We start from the raw sequence: 7,670 nt of genomic DNA on the forward strand, positions 1-7,670 counted from the left end.
TTTAAACAATACCACAAAGTGTACTGGCCATAAATATAAAAGCTTGAGAAATATAACTACATTAAAACAAAGAAATTCTACTCAACAAAAGAGCTTTCTAAAGTGAAAAGACAAGCCACAGAGAGAAGGTATTTGTAACGTATAATAGACAATACGATTGTGAGAGTTTAAAAGACTCCTTGAGCTCTCTCTGGCTGGTGTAGCTCAGTGGATTGAGCATGGGCTGTGAACCAAAGCATCGCAAGTTCGATTCCTAGTCAGGGCACATGCCTGGGTTGCAGGCCACCTCCCTAGTGGGGGCCATGTGAGAGGCAACCACACATTGATGTTTCTCTCTCTCTTTCTCCCTCCCTTCCCCTCTCTAAAAATAAATAAATTTTTAAAAAGTCTCTAAAAAAAAAGACTCCTTAAAGTTCGTAAGAAAAAGACGAACAGTCCAATAAAATAATAAGCGAAAGAAATGAAGAGGCATTTCATAAAAACGGTAACTTCCATAGCCAAAAACATTTGAAGAGATGCTCAAGCTTATTAGTAAGAAGGAAAATGCAAATCAAGACAACAAGGTGCCATTTCGTACCCATTTAATCAACAAAAATTAAGAAATTTTACAACATCAAATGTTTAAAAGGATGTAAATAAGCAGAATCACTTGTACATTTCAGGTAGGTGTATAAATCACTACATCCGTTTGGGAAAACAATCTGGCTGCATCTCATGAAGTCGTATCTCGTGACTCAGCAGTTCCAGTCCCAGACACGTCCTTGTGCTCTCCCTGAACATTCGTGTTCTGGGGAACAGCAATAAAACACCAGCAGAAAAGACAGGTCGTTTTGTGGCATATTCACCCAGTAAGATGAGTGAACTATACCTGCCCACAACAACGTGGATGAGTTTTAGGAACATGATATCGAATGAGAAAGTTGATGGAGATATAAAATAAGGAAACTAAATAACATTGTTTACACATAGAACAAATGATGAACACAAAATTCAGGAGCTTGGTTATTTCTGGCCTTGAGCAAGATAGTACATAGGTAAGTTTGATTCGGGGGTTATTTGTAGTCATTAGATTGCATGGCAGGTTCATAGGTTTTTCATTAAGTAATTAAACAAAAGCAAAAAATAAAAATAAGTACATGAAAAAAAGATAGTTGTGCCCATACCAAAGACACTAATGGTTGTGAAGCAAGGATTCTGAATAACCAGATTTTGTATATATGAGGTCTCCCTAAGCCCCCAAAAGAGAAATAAAGAAAAATAAAATGTAATTTCATAACTGATGTATTTGTGCTTTTATTCAAGGATTATAAAGTATTTTACAAGTTTCTTTTTTAAAAGATATTTTTTTTGAGAGAGAGGGGAAGGGAGGGAGAAATGGAGAGAAACATCAATGTGTGAGAAACATCGATCGGTTGCCTCTTGCAAGGCCCCTATGGGGACCTGGTCTGCAACCCAGGCGTGTGTGCTGCCTGGGGAATGAGTGACCTTTCCGTTTGTGAGAGGACGCCTGAGCCACACCAGTCAGAGCATCTCACCAGTTTCAAGCCACAGATTCTATACTGAAATAGTATTTTCAGTATATTCAATATTTTCACCCTCCCCCAACATGCACACACTTTTTCTGTTTTTAGTGTTTCCCTTTGGGTTTACAGTTGGAGAAACAGGCAAGGAAGAAAATGCTTAAATGTTTTTCTCAAAATATCAGTGGTGAGCCTAGAAAAATGACTTCCTAGGCTCTATACCCAACAATACAGCAGAACATTCTTCAACCCAGTTAGCAGCAGTGACGTGCATAGTTCTCAGAGTTTTACATTTTCATCTGTGGGGCCACTTGTTTCTTAATCAGGCTTGCTAGAGGCTTAATACTTTTAAAAATCTTTTTGAAGGATTCACCTTTTGTTTTGCTTGGTTAGTTTTCACTACTATTTGTTTATATTCTATATTATTAATCTTGATTTAGTATTTCCATCTTTCTACCTGTTTAAGTTTATTTTGCTTACCCTTTGTGGATTCTTAAGCCGGAAATTTAGGGAGCCAATCTGAAACCTTTCTTTGTTTCTAATACATAAACATTTAAAGCTATACACTTCTCTCTCATTGCTGCCTTAGGTATATTTCACAAAACTTAACATACTATTTTTATTTTAATTCAATTAAAATAATTAAAATATACTTTGTGATTTCTTCTTTGATCCATTGGTTATTTTTAAGTATGTCATTTAAATTCTAATCTTTTCCAGATATCATGTTACTGCTTTCTAATCGGTTACTAGTTTCTAATGTGTTTCTGCTGTAGTCAGAGAACCTATTCTGTAAGATTTAAATCTTCTGAAACTATGGAGACGTATTTTATGACCCAGCTTACAGTGAACATTGCTAAACGTCCCATGCAAACTTGAGAGGAGTGTGTATTCGGCAGCTGTTGGTTATAGCGTTCTGTAAATGTCAATCAGGTTAAATTGATTGGTAGTATTGTTCATATCATCTATAGCCTTATAATTTTTAAAATCTTTTTATTCTTTCAACTACTGAGAAAGGACTATTAAAATATGTTAGTTCTGTCAGTTTTTGCTTTATGTCTTTTGAAGCTCTGTTACTAGGTATATACTTATTTAGAATTATTATGTATTCCTGATGAGTTGATACTTTATTATTAAAATATGCTTTTTTAATCTTTTGTGATATTTTTCTCTTTAAGTTCATTTTCTATGATATTAATATAGCTGTATGAGGTTTCTTAGGCTTACTGTTTGCCAGGTATATTTTTTCTATTCTTTTACTTAAGACCTATTCGAGTTTTTTTATATAAAAGAACTTTTCTTATAAACTGGCTATAGTTCAGCCTCACTTTTTTTTTATCCAGACCGATTTCTGCTTTTAATGCGTGTATGTAATCCATCTGGATTTAAGATAGGTATTGGTATAACTGGGTTTAAGTGTACCAGTTTACCAATTTTATTTTCTTTGCCTTGAACGTGAGGAGGAATGGCCAGACATCCCAGGAAATGGGTCAGTTTCAGGCACAGCCTAAGAGCTGGTTCCCATCAGCTCACAATGCGAGTCCTCACCTTACCAAACTCTAATTCAATTTAATACTGTACTTTATATAAAATGTAAGAATCTTATTATAATTTCATTTACTACTCCCTTTATTCTTTTTGCTGTTGCTCTCATGGGTTTTACTTACACATACACGCTAAACTCCAATCTAAAAAGATAATTACTTTTGATTTAAACAGTCATATGTGTTTTAAAGAAATTAAAAGAAAATAATAGTTATAAATATATTTTCGTTGCTGGTGTTCTTCATTTCTGCCTGTGGGTTTAGATTCCATTTGGTGTCTAAATCCTTTAGCCTGCAGAGCTTCTTTTAATATTCCTTACGATGTATGTCTGCTGGCAATTAATTTTCTCAGCTTTCGCTTGTCTGAAAATGCCTATTTTATTCTAATTTTTCAAAGATATTTCCATTTACCAGATATAGAATTCTGGGTGGACAACTCTTTTTTTCCTCCTGTAGCACATTAGAAAAATTTCCCACTATCTTCTGGCCACCATACTTGCCAACATTCCTTTTGTTATTCCCCTGTACCTCAGGTGTCTTTTGTTTTTGACTTTTTAAAGATTTTTCTTTTCAAACAAATGGAACTATGTCAAACTAAAAAGTTTTTGCAAAGAAAAGGAAGCCACCAAGAATATGAAAAGACAACCTAGCATATGCGAGGATATATTCTTCAACAATCATATATCTCATAAGGGGTTAATATCCAAAATTTATAAAGAACACATATAATTCAACACCAAAAAAAAAGACAAAATCAAACAATCCAATTAAAAAATGGGCAAAGGACCTGAATAGACACTTTTCCAAAGAAGACATACAAATGGCCAATAGGCCTATGAAAAGATGCTTGATGTCACTAATCATCAGAGAAATGCAAATTGAAACCATAATGAGGTATCATCTCACACCTGTCAGAATGGCCATCATCAATAAATCAACAAACAACAAGTGTTGATGAGGATATGAAGAAAGGGGAACTTTTTTGCACTGTTGGTAAGGATGCAGGTTAATGCCGCCACTGTCCACTGTGGAAAACAGTATGAAGTTTCCTCAAAAAATTAAAATGAAACTGCCTTATGATCCAGAGATTTCATTTCCAAGAATATATTTGAAGAAACCTAAAACACTAACTCAAACAATATACGCACCTATATTCATTGCAGCACTATTTAGAATAACCACGATTTGGAAGCAGCTGAAGTGCCCACCAGTAGATGAGTGGATAAAAAAGCTATGGTATGTTTATGCAATGGAATACTACTTGGCCGTAAAAAGGAAGAAATCTTCCCTTCTGCTACAGCATAGAAGGACCTGGAGAGTACTGTGCTAAGTGAAATAAGCTAGTCAAAGAAAGACAAATACCATGTGATTTCACTTGTATGTGGAATCTAATGAACAAAATTAACAAACAGACAAAACAGAAACAGACTCAAAGATACGGAAAACAGATGACAGTTGTCAAGAGAGGAGAGGGAATAGGGGAGTTAGGGAGCTGGGTGAAATCAATGAAGGAATTAAGCAAAAAAAAAAAAAAACCCTTATGGATACAGACAATAGAGAATGGTGATTACAAGAGGAAATGAGGGGTGGGGTAGGTAGAAGAGGGTAATGGGGTGATAAATGGTGATGGAAGAAGACTTGACTTTGGGTGGTGAACACACAGTACAATACGCAGATGATGTATTTATAGAACTGTACACTTGATACCCATATAATTTTATTAACCAATGTCAATACAATAAATTCAATAAAATTAAAAAAAAATGAAAACAAAGGATACCAATATCAACTTCACAAGACAATAAAAAATAATAAAGATTTTTCTTTTTACCTTCATTTTTCATCAACCTGACTATAATGTGTGGTTTCATTTGTATTTATCCTACAAACTATTTGTTGAGCTCATTGGATCCAATTTTGGAAAAATTTCAGCCAATGTTTCTTCAAATAATTTTTTTCTGCTCCATTTCCCCTCTCTCTCACCTCTTCCCTTTCTCTCCCCTCCCATCTCCTCTCCTTCCCTCCTTCTTCTCTTAAGCACTGAGACATGTATGTTAGACCACTTGATAACGTCTTGCAAGTTACTGTTTTACTTTTTTCTGCTTTTTTTTCTCAGTGATTGAGGAGAGGAGATTGGAGCAGAAGGGAAGGAAGAAGAGTATGAGGCAGAAAGAGAGGGAGGAACAGAAAAAACATTTGAAGAAACAATGACTGAAATTTTTCTTCTCTCTGATTTACTTTTTTCTGATTTTTAAAATTCATTTTAGAACTTTCATCTGACTCTTTTTCATAATGTCCACTCATGTACTAATATTATTTGTTTATTTTTAATGTCCATCTTTCCCTTCAAGTCCTTGTAAAATTTATAATAGCTATTTTAAAACCCTCATTGGCTAAATCTAACATCTTGGTAACCTCAGAGTTTATTTTCATTGACTGTCTTTTACAAAAATTATTTGTCACATGTTTCTGTTTCTCTGCATGTCTAGTAATTATTGATGGTATTTTGGATATTCTTAATGACTGTTTTGCCAGCCTTCAATGAGTGTTGAGTTTTGTTCTGGCAGGCAGCTACAATACTGGTAGGTCTTCATTTTCCTGTCGGCTTAAGTTTATGCATCATTGGAGTGGGTTTATTTTGAGTCTATCCTTCATCCTAGGGGATGGATATAATTTATTCTTAAAGTGTAATTTTTATTTTATTTTAATTGAATGCAAGTATGTCTCCCTAATCTGGCTGGGACAGAACTCCAACATCTACTAACACTATGCAATACCTAGTGTCTCTATTACTCTTTTAGTGTCACACTAGCTGTCTTACTAGGCTTGCTCCGTGATAAATCCCCACACAGGTTTCTGGGGTCACCCTCTGTGTAGCTGTCTCCTTGTCAGCACCCTGCTCACAAATTTCAGCCTTCTTAGCCCTATCCCTCATGTCATCTCATCAACTTCTTGGACTCCTCTCTCTGAGGTATGGTCCAGAAATGTCCTCCCGGCAGAAAGGTAGGGCAGCCATGGGTGCCCTTTGTATGTTTCCCTTCTCCCGGAAACCACAGTTCTGCACCACCCGATATCCAGTGCTTTAAAACAGCAAGTTCCCTCCTATATTTCATCCAGTTTTATGGCTATTTATGATGGGTGGGCAAATTCAGTAGAGCTACTTCACTTGCCAAAAGAAGAAGTAATATTACTTGATTTTTATAACCTTTTGTTTTGTGTTTATAGAAACTTTAAATATTTTACAGTGTTGCAAAGCAAACTGAGTTATGACTTACACTCACAGTTCAGAGATCTGATTTCTCATCTATTTGCAAAGCTGTCACAACCCCAGCTGTTAAGAGATTTTCCCTGCCGCATGTCAGAACAGTTCTCTGAGACATGAGTGTCCTGCCCTCACACTCCCACTCAGTACCGCCCTTCTCACGTCAGACCCGTGCACCCGATGCCAGAGCTTCTCATCAGCTACATCTTCCACTTTATTTACCTCAAGACATGAATTACAAAAATTCTTAAAAATTTAAATAACCTAAGTCCAGTCATCATTTGTGCATGATGAAAATGCTTCTTGAATCTATTTATATTTTCATTCCAAGCCATATTTGAGGAAAAGATCTTCAATATGTAATTCTTTTCACTTTTATGTATGTTTAAATTTTAAGTAACATTTAACAGCAAGCATGAAAAGAAATTTCCAAAAGTTCACAATTAGTTCTCTCTCATTTGCCCTGAAACTACTTCCTCCAGGAACTAAGTGATGATGCCCTTCAGTTCCAGATCCAGCATCTGATGAACACGTCTGACATCTCTCCAAGACGGCTTTTGTTATGCTCTTAACATGAGCCACTTTCCTGCCACCCTTATCTTGTCTGATCTCTACTATTTCATTGACTCTGTCCTCATTGGATAGCTCCTAAACATGTAGGCATTTTTGTTGCTTTTCTGTGGGACCTTTAGATATCATTTATGCCTCCTTCTGAAATACGAAAAGCCCAGCTACGTCTGGTACTCCAGAGCACCCAGGCCCAACAAAGAGATTTCGCACCTTGAGGTCCTCCTTTGCTTGAAACAATCACCAACGACAGAGAAAAATATCCAAATTATGTCCTCTGATAACAATACAAGTCATTTGGCATTTGATAATAACAAGATGCTAAAATCTATACATATGATAACTATAAGACACATTAAAAAACAAAACTGGGAACATCCTCAATGAAATATTTATAAATTTTGCTTGAGCCTTCAAAAAGCTAACAGGTAAATAATGCCTTCAGTTCCCAGCCAGGAAGAACTTATGAAAGAGATTTCATAAAACCTTTAGAAACTCCAGACTCACTGGGCTGGGGATCCTGGATCTAAAACTCACCAGTTAGGTCAACTTGGGCAAACGGTGGAAACTCCCCAAGCTACAGTTTCTGGTCTGTTAATGCAAACATTCCTCGGTTTACATGAAGTTTTCCCTGAAATGTTCACCTTGAGATCTATTACAATGAAAGGTTACTAAGACATTGTAATTCTCACTTACAGTATGACTATATTTTATTCTAAGTTCAAAAATTACCATAGCTTAGTATCTAACTATCTACATCTATGTATCTTAAAGGCT

This window comes from Phyllostomus discolor, chromosome 7 (assembly GCF_004126475.2).
Source record: "Phyllostomus discolor isolate MPI-MPIP mPhyDis1 chromosome 7, mPhyDis1.pri.v3, whole genome shotgun sequence".
Taxonomy (NCBI): Eukaryota; Metazoa; Chordata; class Mammalia; order Chiroptera; family Phyllostomidae; genus Phyllostomus; species Phyllostomus discolor.